The 13,913-nt window shown below is 43.5% G+C and overlaps 1 protein-coding gene across 3 annotated transcripts in view; it reads left to right on the plus strand.

The window, feature by feature from the left end:
• Window positions 1–3,838: 3,838 nt before the first annotated feature.
• Window positions 3,839–13,913, plus strand: part of cntn1a (contactin 1a) — a 52,912-nt gene continuing 42,837 nt past the window's right edge. For 2 of the 3 annotated variants that reach the window (XR_002170915.1, XM_019893399.1), the window contains exon 1: window positions 5,386–5,568. The gene's annotated coding sequence lies outside the window, so the exon portion shown is untranslated. Of the gene's footprint in view, window positions 4,059–5,385; window positions 5,569–13,913 lie in introns of those variants that run through there. The other variant, XM_019893400.1, reaches the window with a different exon arrangement.

A 13,913-nucleotide genomic window follows, 5' to 3' on the forward strand; every position in this document is an offset into this window, starting at 1 on the left:
AAGTCACGAAACTGGCAACACTGATTTCTGCTTTAATGGGTACTCTTTCCATTTAAGCGTGCACTCGCTATTTCACATTAAGTAATCAGCAACGAGAAGAGCTTTAATGCATATCCTTGCAATTTCAGCAAGCCCTTAATTGGTATTTTACATGTTGGGTATCCAGCAATGGGAAGTGCTTTAATGATTACTCGTTTATGAGCGAGTGCTTGGCATTTTATATGGAGTGCTCAGGATTGCCCGGTGCTTTAATGTGAACCTTGTTAATATCAGTGAGCTCTCAAAGTTTTTATCTTGGTTTTCTAAGCACTGCGGTGTATTTCAACGTGTATTCTTTCTATTTCAGTCAGTGTTCAGCATGGGAATGTGCTTTAATGTGCGCCCTTTCAAGCTCAGCATGATGTTTAAGCCGAACAAGTGTTAAGAAGTGCTTTCAAGCATGTTTTCAATGTCAGCGGTTGCTCTGTCTGCTTTTTATGCTGGGCAACCGTCATTAAGAAGCGCTTGATTGCGTGCTCTTTCCAATCGTAGCAACCTTTTGCCTTTTACTTTGGATACCCACTCACATGAATTGATTCCACACGTTCTCTTTCAATTTCAAGTGACTTTTTGACATTTTTCATTGGGTGGTGGCGCAATAAATGTATGAGAGGTATAATTTCATAAGTCAGTGGAGTAGATGGTTGGCACGTCTGCCTCACGTTCAGGAGCCCTCGGTTCAAATGTTTTTTTTCAACATCTGAGCTTGCATGTTCCGTGTCCATGACACAAGAATATCCTGATGTGTGAATGTTTGTTTCTCTGTGTGTGTGTGTGTGCTCTGTGATTAACTGGCTAACAGTACATGAGTACGCTAGTTTCCTTGCCCAAAGTAAACTAGCATAGGCTCCAGGTTATCCTTCACCCGAATGAATATGAGAAAAAAAAATAGGATAGATGGATATGTGGAGTCTCTCTGTTAGCCAACAGCAAAGCTTGTCAGTGACGATTGGACGTTCGTTTTTGTTTCTGCTTGACTTGACCGCCCCCTAGTGGCGACCAAGTCAGCTGCCCTGTCCCCACCCCTTTCCTAATTGCCACCCACTCTTCAGTTCTGCTTTGCTTCCCGCCACTCTCCCCCCTTCCTCCCCCTCTTCCTCCAATTCCCGGCGGCCGATTCATTTTGCGTCGGCTGCACGTCTGCCTCGGCGTCCATTATCTTCCAGCCTCGATGATTGATCCAGCATGTGCAGCAGCTTTCGGCCCCACCTGCAATCAGACTGCTCGCTTTCGCTTTTGTCCTCTTCTCCAAAGACCTCTCAACGTTAACTCGTCAAGGTCCTTTCAGAAAATAATAATAATGTATTTGGTTTTTAGACTTGGTGAAGCAGCATCTGCTTCCTGATGTGGTTCCCGGGTCTGCGTGGGTTTTCTCCGGGTACTCCAGTTTTCTCCCACATTCCAAAAACATGCATGGCAGGCTGATTGAACTCTAAATTGTCCCGAGATGTGAGTGTTAGCGTGAATGGTTGTTCGTCTCTGTGTGCCCTGTGATTGGCTGGCAACCGGTTCAGGGTGTCCCCCGCCTACTGCCCGAATTCGGCTGGGATAGGCTCCTCCTTGTCAGGATAAATGGATGGATGGATGGATGGTTGCACCAAATAAAATTGTTGTGTATGGATAAAGACCGATTTTTTAGCTAGATGCGAAGGCTACTTGGGGAAAAAAAAACCCACACACATCATCTGCTTTCAGATGACGTTATTTCGTGCAACCACTTGACAAAATCAAATGGAGTAAATTCCGCAACATTTTCATTGTGGCTTCTTTAGTCGTCACACTCAAACTATTTTGTGCTCTTTCTTTGGAGTGTGACATTAAAAATGAGTCGCCAAGAAAAGTGGACTTTCAAGCCGAAATCATGTCTCCTGGATTGACAATATAACTTTTAAGACTTCTGTCCAGTAACTTTTCGAACACAAATGGTGAATGACGAAACTCTGGCATGTTATGTAACCGTGAAGATTTTTAGCAGTTCCGGGAGCTGCACGGTGATCATTGTTCATACTGACCGTCTTCAAATCAATCAATTCAGTCTAGAGGTTTTTAAAAAAATGTCCCTACATACTGTATCTTCAAATCCAAATGTCCTTTGTGGCACCAAAGTGACATCCATCATCTCACCTCCCCCAGTCACATGATTTGCCCTGTCCTAATCCGTTCCACACCCTGATTCATATCCCCCAAGCTCCCCCGCTGTGTCCCATGTGTATATTGTTGAAGGGTAGAAGGGGGTGAGGATGGGTGAGAGGGGGCAGGGCGGGGGTGGGGGTGGGCTACTTTTGCATGAGCCCCTACGCAGATCATCGAGGCTAAATCCTCATTTATCACCGCCACCGTCTTCCCTCCTCCTCCACAAGATGACGGCATCCCATTCTTCCCCTCCAGACAGCAGGCTGGCTGTTTGCTCTTCCTCTTATTCAGCCTCGTAAGACCGTCGTTCGCCGGCGAGGCCTCGTCGTCTCTGTTTGCTTGGTAAGAGAAGTCGTGTTTGTCTGTGGGTTGAACACACATGCATCTCGAAGTAACTTGAGCGCAAAATTGATTTTGTTGCTGTTCTTATGCACGGTCCCCACAAGTCACACAATTCACTTCGCATGGGCGGACGCGGACTCCCATCTCTCTCAGGGCGGAAAATGGTCTTTCCTCAACAGTTTCTTATCGCAGGGAATAAATTGGAGCAAGCATCAAACCTACTTTTGGCTTTATTTTTTTTTTTTTCAATGTTCATGAAAAAAAATGGAATCAAAGTGTCCAGAACGAGCAGTGAATGGACAGACAGCACAGCCTTTCGTACCACAACGGCAGGGCACCAAATGGTAGTATGGTACCATGCCCTTGGTACCTTGCTCTAAGTTTACCCAAAAGTTAGACAAATCAGTTCTTGAAAATCATTTTGGTTTGTCATTATCTCCCCTTGCCCCGCCCCCAAAATCCCGATGCAAAAATTCTCTTTCAACCAACCAATGGGCAACAATTAGCTCCTTCCTGTTCAGTAGCTTACCGCTGCTATCGGTACCACAGAAGAAAAATGTGATAAACGTTATTTATTTTACAAACTGGGTCATGCTTGACGATATTCTCCCCCACAAAAAATAATAATTATATGACAGTTCTCTGCCAACCAATCCATGAACATCAACTAGCTTTCTCCCATTTGGTCCCATAACATTTCTCTTGGTGCCCCAGTAATTTAAGTCCTCTTTTGAATATGCCAACATAAGAAAAAGCGTTCTTGAGAAATTTAGAAAAACGCCCCCCCCAAAATGATAATTTCTTGACTGCATCACCTCAAGAGAAAATGTGTTCTTGAGGAATTTAGAAAAACAAGCCCCAAAAATTACAATTCTTTGACTGCGTCTAGTGTAGCAGCTCATCCTTTGGTACCCCAACGAAAAGAAGGCAAAAAAAAAAAAAATGCTGCAGATCCATTTTTTTTTCTCCATACTTTGTCATTGTTCAAGCAGGCTCAAATCCTTTAATTAATTCAAGGCCACTCTCCCTCACAGATCGCTGCATTATTAATGCGGGGTGCTGTCACAACATCAGAGTATTATTTGTGGTGCAGTGTTTACATCCAAGATTTAAAGGTAATCCCAGGGGATCATGTGTTTGGACTGACACACGGTTGCGGCCTTGTAAGCCCGAGACGCGCCCTTCTCATGTCAAAAGAGGCACGAAAACAGGCAGGAAACCCCATTAAAAGAAAAGGAAAGAAAAAAAAACTATCATTGAAAGTCATAGAAGCTGCTTTTGTGTAGACACACTCACCATTTGTGTTTTTGTCTAAAATGATATTTACTTTTTTTTTTTCATGTCTTTGTGTCCACCTGTTCTCGTCAGTCCCGTTCCGTCCCTCGTGTCCGCCAATCAGCTCCATTCGCCACTCGCGTCTTTTCCAGGTGTTCCTCATCGCCTCATCAGTTTTTGTGTATTTAATTCCCTGCCTTCTTTCCCTTCATTGTTGGATCGTTACTTTTGCTTGTCGTCCTTGTTAGTTGTCACATCCCTGTGTCTTGGTGAGTTTAATGTGATTTTTTTTTTTTTTTTTTTGGTGATCCAAAGTGCCATTTATTTATTTTATTTTTTTACATTTCTGAAAATAAATACTTGTCGAGAGCACTCCTGCCTTGCTTGCCTACAATTGGGTCCCTAAGGTACATAAGAACCCTGCAATACCTTAACACACACACACACACACACACACAAATAAAATACACTATGCATGGAACACTCATTCACATCGATATAGGAATGTGCTAATATAATCCCAATAAAGGTTGAATTGGCATAGGTAGTGATTTGCATGTGAATTTTGATCACCATTTGTCATGTTTTTTTTTTTAACACTAGGCCACCTTAGAACACTGTTTTAGACTGTCCCCTTAGATTTTTGTGTTCATTTCGTGAAAAAATGGGAGCAAAAACAAGTGCTGCATTGAAATTTAAATTAAATTCAAAATCAACCCCCCCCCCCCCCGTCGCCCCACAGTATAAACGTACTATACAGTGGTGCCTTGATTTTAAAACCACTTGTATCTCATTTCCTATTTTGCCGTTAAAATTACACTAAACTGTACTGAATAAAAACAAAAGGGAAAAACATTTGCACTCCACCGAACCTGCAAACAGAAAAAACGTGAGCGTCAAACATGACAGTACCTAATGTATTGTACTGTACTTCATTGCTCTTCTTCTGTGGTGTATTTTTGGCGGTTGGTCAACGAGCTTAATGACGCATTATTACCACCAACAGATATTGTCCTTCCACTGCGACGGAACCAATGTGAATGTATGGTGGCTGTGAAATGTGCTGCTGCCATCTACTGGTGGGGGTCTGAATTGTATTTGTATCGCCGATTTTTGCTTGTATCTTGAGACAAAAAATGGCTCATTAGTCAAAGCACACGTTTTATACTGTATTGCGATTTATTTAATGTCCAATTAGGCTTTCAAGATCCTCTTCTCACGTCATTTTATTTTTGAAAAACACAAGCGAGAACGGTTTTACAATAAACCATACCAGTTTTATACACAAATGTCTTGCTCATAACTGCTTTACAAAATTCTACCAATCAAATGTTGCATGAGCAGAAGTCAGTAGATCACAAGTCAGGTGCCAACAACAATGCAAATAAATCTGTGGGTTTCAGCTTTTCATGTTTCATGAAAGCGTGCTCAACTTGAATTAATTGCTCAGTTCTAAGTGATATCAAGAGGCAAAATAAGTCGTTTCCTGGATGAGTACCAAAAACGAACATGACTGATATCTGTACTTAATATTTGCTGTTGTGCTCGTTTCAATGACAACGCGTTTGGCTCCCTCTAGTGGCTGTTACGATGACTGCACCTCCCTCCCAACCCACATTGGGGACAGGACCGCGCCGGTCTCTCGCTCTCACCCTCTCTTCGTGTCAGTTTCTTCCTCAGCTCCTTCCCGAGCGGCCGGCGGCGCGGTACTGGAGCAGATGTGAGCGTCGTTGTGCGGGACGACACCGACCCACGCACAAGGCTCTCCCTCGGCGCAAGGTAAGGGTAGCGAGCGGCATGTGGTGGACACATTTTGGATTTCCAGGGAATGTTGACAGCTCGAACGCTGCTGGTTTATGGTGGCCACGTTGTTTACATGTCAGTGGGATTGGAGCCTGCACGCTGCTGCCCCTCCGCAATGCAGACTGATCAAATTGTGGGGTGTTGGGGACAGTGCTGTGGTGGCACATGCCGCGGGGGTGCTGCTTTTCCAATTGCGTGTGTGTGTGTAGATGGCACGGTGGTGCTGATGATGCACGCATATCCTTGCGTGCACCGGAGGTAGTGACGTGTGTTACTATGCACACAACACACCTTGCTTTTAAGTAAGCCTCCCTCCGATTGGACCATATTAGCATGTCGAGCCACTAACTACAGTGAAAATGAATGCACACTCTCTCTTTTGAAAAGGGGCATCATGTGAGGTAGCGGCTCAAGGAAGGTTTGCAGGTGAAGGTGCCAATGGGCGCGTCCTGCGCAGTGATTTTGATGGTGTAGATTACAGTTGCCGAATCAAATGAGAAATCTGTTGGTAATATTTGCTTGTTATGAGTGTCAGGGTGGTTTTAATGAAACAAAATATGCAGTGGCTAATATTGTTGTCACTCATATTGCGACACAAGGAAACCAAATAATGAGGAACAGTTCTGTCGGCCCAAGCGCGAAAAATGCTCTTAAAACAGATGACGGAGTCAAGCCATTGGTAGATAAGATGTTTAAAAATAAATACGAACGCAAGGTGATGCCTTGAGATACGAATGATCCAACTTACAAGTTCATCGAGAGATGAGCCATCAATGGGCTGTTTCCTTATTTATGTATTTATTTATTTTGTTGTTGTTGCTTTGCCCCCTGAGCAAACTTGAGATAAATGTGCTGTGCGTTAACAGTGACGGATAGAATTTGTAAATATTCTTGAAAAATATGCTTCCAGCTTTTTATTGCCTCTGTCAACTGAATTGTACTAACCAAAACACAAAACTAAGAGAATTACACCTTGTGTATTTAAAACAACCACACAGCTAAGACTTTAGTTGGCTAGCTTAAGGATAATGCTAACATAGGCAACGATTAGCATCATTGTGTTCGTGTTACAACCCAACTCATGTTGACAGATGAGAGTCAGGCAGACTACACCCTGGAGTGGTCGCCAGCCAATCTCTGGGCACGGATAGACAAGCAAACGTTCAAACCTATGGACAATTTAGTCTTCAATAAACTGAACATAATTTAACTGCGGCGCTGTCCGTGGTTGAATGGTTGTTTGTCCATGTGTGCCCAATAATTCATTGGCTACCAGTAAAGCGTGTACCTCGCAAAATCAGCTGGGTTACACTCCAGCTCCACCCTAATGAGGAGAAGCACTTTAATAAAATGGTTGATGGATGGAATTAAACCGATGTAACTATTCATGGATTTTTCATAATGGAAATGCTTGGCAGGCCGGAGTAAAGATCAGATCGGGCCGCAGTTGGCCCACGGGCCACACTTTGCGCACCACTGCGTAGACTCAAAACCATATCAAATTATGTTTTTTTTTTTCTTTCGAACGCGAAATTCAAAATTATTTGCCAGCTAACAAAACACGTTTTTGTCTAAAAGGCCACACAGGAGATGACCTGTTTTTTCCAGACATGCTAGGTGAAAGAAGAATTTATCCCTCTCCAAAGTAGGTTAAACTCCCGCATGCGAACATCTCTTTGAAATTTCAACTGCGGGCGCGTTGAATTTTGTAATAAGTTTGCTCGCCTGCCGACAATGCTCGCACGCATGCCTGCGCGCTGGCTGCGGGCTCCCGATGCATTATGAGGACGCGGCTCTTCTCATCCTCTTTTACTGTCACAACAAATGACTCAACACAAGCGATCTTTTTAAAGGCTCCCGCTGCATCTGTCGTGTGGTGCGGCCGTCTCGCATTCAACGGCGCATCGCCACAAGGGTGACGGGATTGGCTTTTTACTTGACATGAAGACATGTCCTTCCTTGCACTAGAAAACTTTTTTCTTTTTTCTTTTTTTAATCTTGAGGTCAATGCATTTCTGACATTTTCATGCTTCTGTACTTAGCAGCAGACATTTGGATGTTTTTGCCATGCCGGATGAAGGCAGTTTTAGAGTCATTTCAGGTGACTGGATGACTTTCCTCCTGGTTGAAGCTGTTGGTGAACAGACAATGATGGTTCAGGTGATGTTTTACTGATGGGAGACATGGGAGGCATTTGGCAGTTTGCGAGTGTTGGTGGTTGCTTATTTAAACTGATGCGGTCCGTGCGCTGTGGTTTTTGCAGTCTTCGGTCAACCGACGAGGGTGGAACCAAACCATAGAAATAGATTAGCGCTGTGGTTTGTACGCTAATGAAACAGTGCTGGAAAGTGGACTTCCATTTGCAGTCAGTTCAATTCCACGAAAATGTTCAACTTGGTGTTTTAGGGCCTATTTTTTGGAGGGTTCTTTTTGCTTTCTGCTGTTTCCTCTTTCTGCCGAAGAATGGGGCTCAAAATTTAGCCTTAAAAAAAAAATAAAATAGGAGGTGAGCGAGCTCGGCTGATGCTGAGACATTTTGTCTCATCTCACTTTTGTTTGGATTGTGAAGTTGTATTTCAGTATTTTTTTTTGGAGCACATTTTGCCTCCAAACCTAAAGTTGAATTGAGTTGTTTGACCGTCCACCGTCGCCAGCCAATGGACCCCATCGGAATTTGATTGGAACTACTCAACGGAACACAGAAAGCGCTGCTGACACTGAGCAGGGAGAAACGGCCATGTCGAAGTGCAGCTTGATTGCGCCAACTGTCCCGAGCGCTTGTACAAATGTCTCCTCCTGTCCTGGCACTCTTGCTCGCCCCCTCCCCTTTTTTTTAACTGGCCCTGCAGTTGAGAAATGAACAATCAACAGCGAGATGCACTCATGGTACAATTGTGAGGCGGAGACACAACATGACGTCTTTGGCTGCAGACGGACAGACTGACTGACTGACAGCGTGCTCCTCTGTTCATGCCCGAGGAGGAGAAAGTCCCCGTTTGCACTTTATCCCGGCAGCTTTCTGCATGCATACAGTACGACTGCTGAATAGACTGTGTGAGTTAAGTCATTAAAAATGAGTCGATGGTAGATCCCTTTTTAATGCAAATCCACCTCATCCATCTTAAGCAGTTAGTCTGCGAACGATATACAGTCTTGTCGCAGAGAAAACTCTGATACTAAGTGCTGATTTTGTGTTTTTGGTTTTTGTTGGCCACTGTACTTGTCCCCCCCCCCCACGATGCTCAATAAGCGGGTGGGAGGATTGCTTTTAACGCCAGATTTTATGATTACTTATGCAGTCACACTGAGTCAAAGCTGCTCAGCTAGAACCTGATTGAGCTCATCTGCAGTCGAATTCTTTAGCCGATGTTTTTACGATAAACCTCGATAAATGTGTTTTAGTGTGATTCAAACCTAAAAAAAAAAAAAAACGAGCACATGGTGGAAAGTATTTATAGCTCTGCTGCAGCTATTCTATTTATAGGTTTAAAGCTGCTTGACAAATACATTTTTAACGTTGATATGGCGATCATTAAACTTTTTGAACACCATGTCCATTCATAATGACATGTTTTAATTAAAGGGCCCTTGAGAAGCATTCAAGGACGCACTTACAAAACACACATTCCGATGAATAAAATCCTGTAAAGGCAAGCAAATGTACCAGGAATGAAAGAGTGAGCCAAACGGTTGTCACTGGTCAGGAACTAACTTGACACATTTCAGGAGATCGGATACAAGCCTTTCTAAGTGAAGTGTTAAAAACAAAAAAAGATGAAAAATCTTCAGGTATAAAGGATATCCAACTGTCAGCCCAGACAAAGTGAACAGATCATCAAAAGATAGTTCCAAAAAAAAAAAAAAGGAACTTAGCATTTTAGAGTACACCACAATGTTGATGGGTGTGTTGGTGAACATTGAGAATTCGACATTAGATGAATTTGTTCTGGAGCGAAAATGGGTAACTTCATGTAGAATTCAGGTTGAACTTCACTTAATATTAAAACAAAACAAAACAAAAAAAAAAACCACAAGGGGACCTAAGACGGTGTCCAGTGGAACGCCATCATCAGGACTTGTGACTTGGACTCTCCCTATGCTTTCGAATGTACCAAGTCTGACGGGTACTGCACAAAAAAAAATCCATTTCAGCTTTAACCTGTAAAGACGCATTGTCATTGTTGAGTTTTGAGACGAATTTTTTTTCCTGCTTATTGCAGACTCTGTACTGACAAGACCAAAGGTAAAGGCAAGCATTTCTGTTACATCATCCACATAGAATGACACTGACTTGTATCAAAGACAATGTCTCCATTTACATTCACTCTTGATTTCTGCGCTCTTGTTGCTGGCTTCGATTTTTTTAAAGTGTGTCCAAATATCAGCCGGAATCTGATCTGAATTATTGGTAGGTTTTACATAATCACGTAATTGCAAATTCCTGAAAGCTGAATCAGACTACATTTTTAGCTTGCAGTGTGTTCTCACACAAGTCATGTTTGTACACCTCTTGAAGCACCGTCAGATTCGTTACGTTCTCTGCACAGTCAAACAAATGTGGAAGCTATTTTGCTCCACTGAAGAGGAAATGCCGTGTTATTATTGTGCAACAGCAAACCAGTCAGTGATTTAGGCTGCGAATTTGATCTGCTGTGTTCCAATGTGGCCAAGATCGAAATGACACATCCGCTCACTCATTTTTTGTTCTTTAAAAAAAGAATTATAAATCAAATGGGATTTTAACACCCCGCACCCCTCTGTCCTCCCTTTTTGATTATCCTGGGATTTCCCCCAAGACACTCCCATTGTGGGTCAGAGTTTAATGTACAGAGTGTCAGAAAATTCGCGAAACAATTCCGTTTTTTGATTTCATTGCTTGTTCTGTAACATTCTGACAGACATGAGGCCATCGGACAACTTGGGCTTTGTGGGTTTTGGCGGCACTTTCTATTCTCTTGATTATGTAAAACCTACCACAGATTCAGATATGGCTCACACAGATTGAAGATGTGAGTCGGAACTAGAGTTGCTACAAAAGAGTTTTCTTTTGGCATCTCTAGCCAGGTCTCCTTAAATGTTACGGCGTGTCAATGACCAATCTTGTCCGCCAATGAGCAATCAGCAGTGGTTTATGTCACCGATAATCAATTGGCTTGTCACGATGGAGGAGAATTGGAGCAGTACCTGGTTCTGTCACTGGAAAAGGATCAATAGTAATTATTTGTGGGCAAGTATCAAGCACGTGTAAAAGGGCACTCCGGAAGTCATCTCACAAAGCTGCGTCGACGATTAAAGCGTAAGACATCATTTACACATAAAAGACGTTATGTAGCCTCATTTGAAAGATTAGATCACCGCTGCATCCTTCAGCGTTCATATTGTCAATAATCTGCAGCATTGTTTTCCGTTTAATCCTCTTCACTCGGCGCTCAATGCGGGATTGTTGAAGCTTACCGTTTGTTTGGATGCTCGCGTCGCTATATCTATCAATATATATAATTTTTTTTTTGTGCCTGGGAGAGAGAACATGATGGATGGGGTGTTCTGGGTTGCCCAATTAGATAGAGAAGCCTCATTGGGACCGGGCCACTCCCAGGGCCTTTGAACGCGGCCTGTTGCTATGGTGCTAAGAGCATGTGTGGCAGGCAGGAGCACAAAACGTCTTGCTGCTTGATCAGCATTCAAGACTGCCCGGCATAATAATGCGTCCTATTATTTCTTGTTTGTACCAAACATGAACCCGTTTGTTTCCACTGGAATGATTCAAGACAGATGAGCCTTCTTGATTTCCAAGCATACAAAACTCGATTTGTGGAAGGACTAAAGGGAGTCTGAGTCTAATCAGAAATGTCCTTGGTGAAAAGCGCTCGCGTTCTTTATACCGGCTGACCCCGAACCCTCAGGCGACGGATATTTCCGTGTGAGAATTTGCGGATGCAGGGCACATGGAGGACGTGGCCCGAAAAGGCCAAGGCTTCCTCCTGGCACGTGAAGCGCATGCCGAGGAGGCTGACCTCCTGGGAAGCTTCGTCATACGTTTTAGAGGCGTTCTATTTTCCCTTTCTTGGGACAGCAGGACGGCTAAATTGTTTGTGGATCAATAGTTTAGCGCCCCGTGGTCCAACAGAGTGAGCGAAGTGCATTGAAAGCTGAGAAATCCCATTACGCGTCGCAGGGCGCTTAGGGCCTGAGCAAGTGCTGCTGCTCTGCGCATGACTCGTTGGTTTACCTGCATTGTCTCAACCGGGACCACCCAGTGCACGTCTAATATTCACCATCAAAGATGGCTTTTCTTTGAATCAGTTCACGCCAATTCACTCAAAGAGATTGAATCGGATTAAAAAATCAAGTTGATAGTACACTGGCTGGTAAAAGGAAAGTAGTGTCTCGGTCATCGCCTTGGCAACCAGATAAAATGGTCTCCACTGTTGGAGAATATTGGTGGGCAAGCTCGGGCACTTTGTGTCTGTCCTTTTTATAACGTTTCAAAGGTATTTGCAGTGATTGTTCACAATGGGATGTAGAATAAAGTTTCCCCTGATATATAGAAAATGTCAAATGTTCCATCCACGTTCTATTATTCTGCCCTTATTTGTGTTGGGCTTGAGCTAGACCCTCTCCCAGCCGGTATTGGGTGAGAGGTGGGCTATCACATTTATATATCACATTTTAGATCGTTTCTACAATTAAGCTTTTCCAAGAAAACATAAAAGTGCTAAAGCCGTCATTCCTACGTTGCTCCAAGATATAACTGTTAGCAATGAGGAAAATTGTTTACTATGAACACTAAACAGTTAGCATGAAGGCCTCAATCGTTTCACTACTTGAAAGAGATTCAAACAAATTCTTTTCGTGTTGATCACGAACATGTCATGGTTTCTTTTGCTTCTAATAAAATCCCACTTTAGTCAGAAAAGTGCTAAAGCTGTCATACCTACGTTTCCTCCAAGATATAACTGTTAGCAATGAGGAAAAATGTTTACTATGACCACTAAACTGTTAGCATGAGGTCCTCAATCGTTTCACGACTTGAAAGAGATTCAAACAAATTCTTTTCGTGTCGATTGCGAACATGTCATGGGTTCTTTTGTTTCTAATAATGTCATTTGGTTCATATGTCACATTCCCGTACTTTAACACTTCTCAACAACTGATGGAGCGTAGCGCTCTTTACTGTGGGTCGGTCCTCACTGCTAACTTTAGCGTAAAGTGCGCTTCACTCTTTTATACGCTGTAATTTCCGGAACACTCTGCTCGCTCAAAGATTTTCACTCTCTGGAGCCATTTGAAGTTAAAGCGCTGTGTCATGTTGATTGTAAGCTAACGCTCCCCCTTATGAGTGATTCGACAGTTGTTTTTATTCTCAGTCTGGCTCTCTGCCTCTGTCAACAGGGGTGAACAGAGAAAGGAAAGGGAGTTTGGTGGAGGGGAAATGCAACAAAACATTTGGAGCTCTTCCTTCATTCCTTGAATTAGTGTGACCAGAAAATAAAAGCCATGGCTGGTCTCTCCGCTGTGGGCAGCCGATGTCCTTCCCTGGCGCTAACGCTGTCCCGTGTTTGTTTGTTTTTTTTTTTCTAGTCAGCCTCCGAGTTTCTGGCCCCTTTCGGATGGATCCCCCAAGCAAAGAGAGCATTTACTGTGGCCCTTATTGAGCATTCGTTTTTTGGCCGAGTGAGACAAACGGGTTGGGTTTCCCTTCGGATCCTCTCAAAAGATCTCAAATGACCGCCTTTGCCGCATGTCGAATGGTTGCTTGCAAAGAAGAAAAGCCTAAGTAGCCCTCTTGATTGAGGGAAGTCTTTGTAGCAGCCCTCGCTCTTCAACTGGCAGGTCAACACGACGCTGTTTAGCTTGCGTGGCGCCGTCGCCGGTGATGTAACCACCTGCGTCCTGTTTTCGGGACAATACATCAGAACTAAGAGCTTGTGTCAAACTATCCCAAACCCCAAAAAATGTTTCCTCACAAAATTTGATATTTTCAGCCACGAGGATCATCCTTCAGCATGAAACCCGCAGCATTCCGCTCAGAAGGATGGACGGACCTCCTCTGACTGACTTATTCATGAGTCTTGTGGACTAATTGCACTCCAATTTTTTTTCCTCTTTCCCCTGGCTCTCACTTTGTCGCTAGAGGCTTTTGTTCCAATCTGCTAATTCATGCTGCCGACATTACCGCCTCACAGTTTTACTAAGCAACAGCGCATTTTGAGCAGAGGGGTTCATGAAAAGCATCCTGTTCTTGATTATTGAGCTCAGTTTTTGTTATTTGAGCAGCAAGCGGGCCAAGAGTTGGAGTGATAAGGTCATGAGGTGTTGGG

Source organism: Hippocampus comes, unplaced genomic scaffold (genome assembly GCF_001891065.2).
Source record: "Hippocampus comes isolate QL1 unplaced genomic scaffold, H_comes_QL1_v1.1 scaffold62, whole genome shotgun sequence".
NCBI lineage: Eukaryota > Metazoa > Chordata > Actinopteri > Syngnathiformes > Syngnathidae > Hippocampus > Hippocampus comes.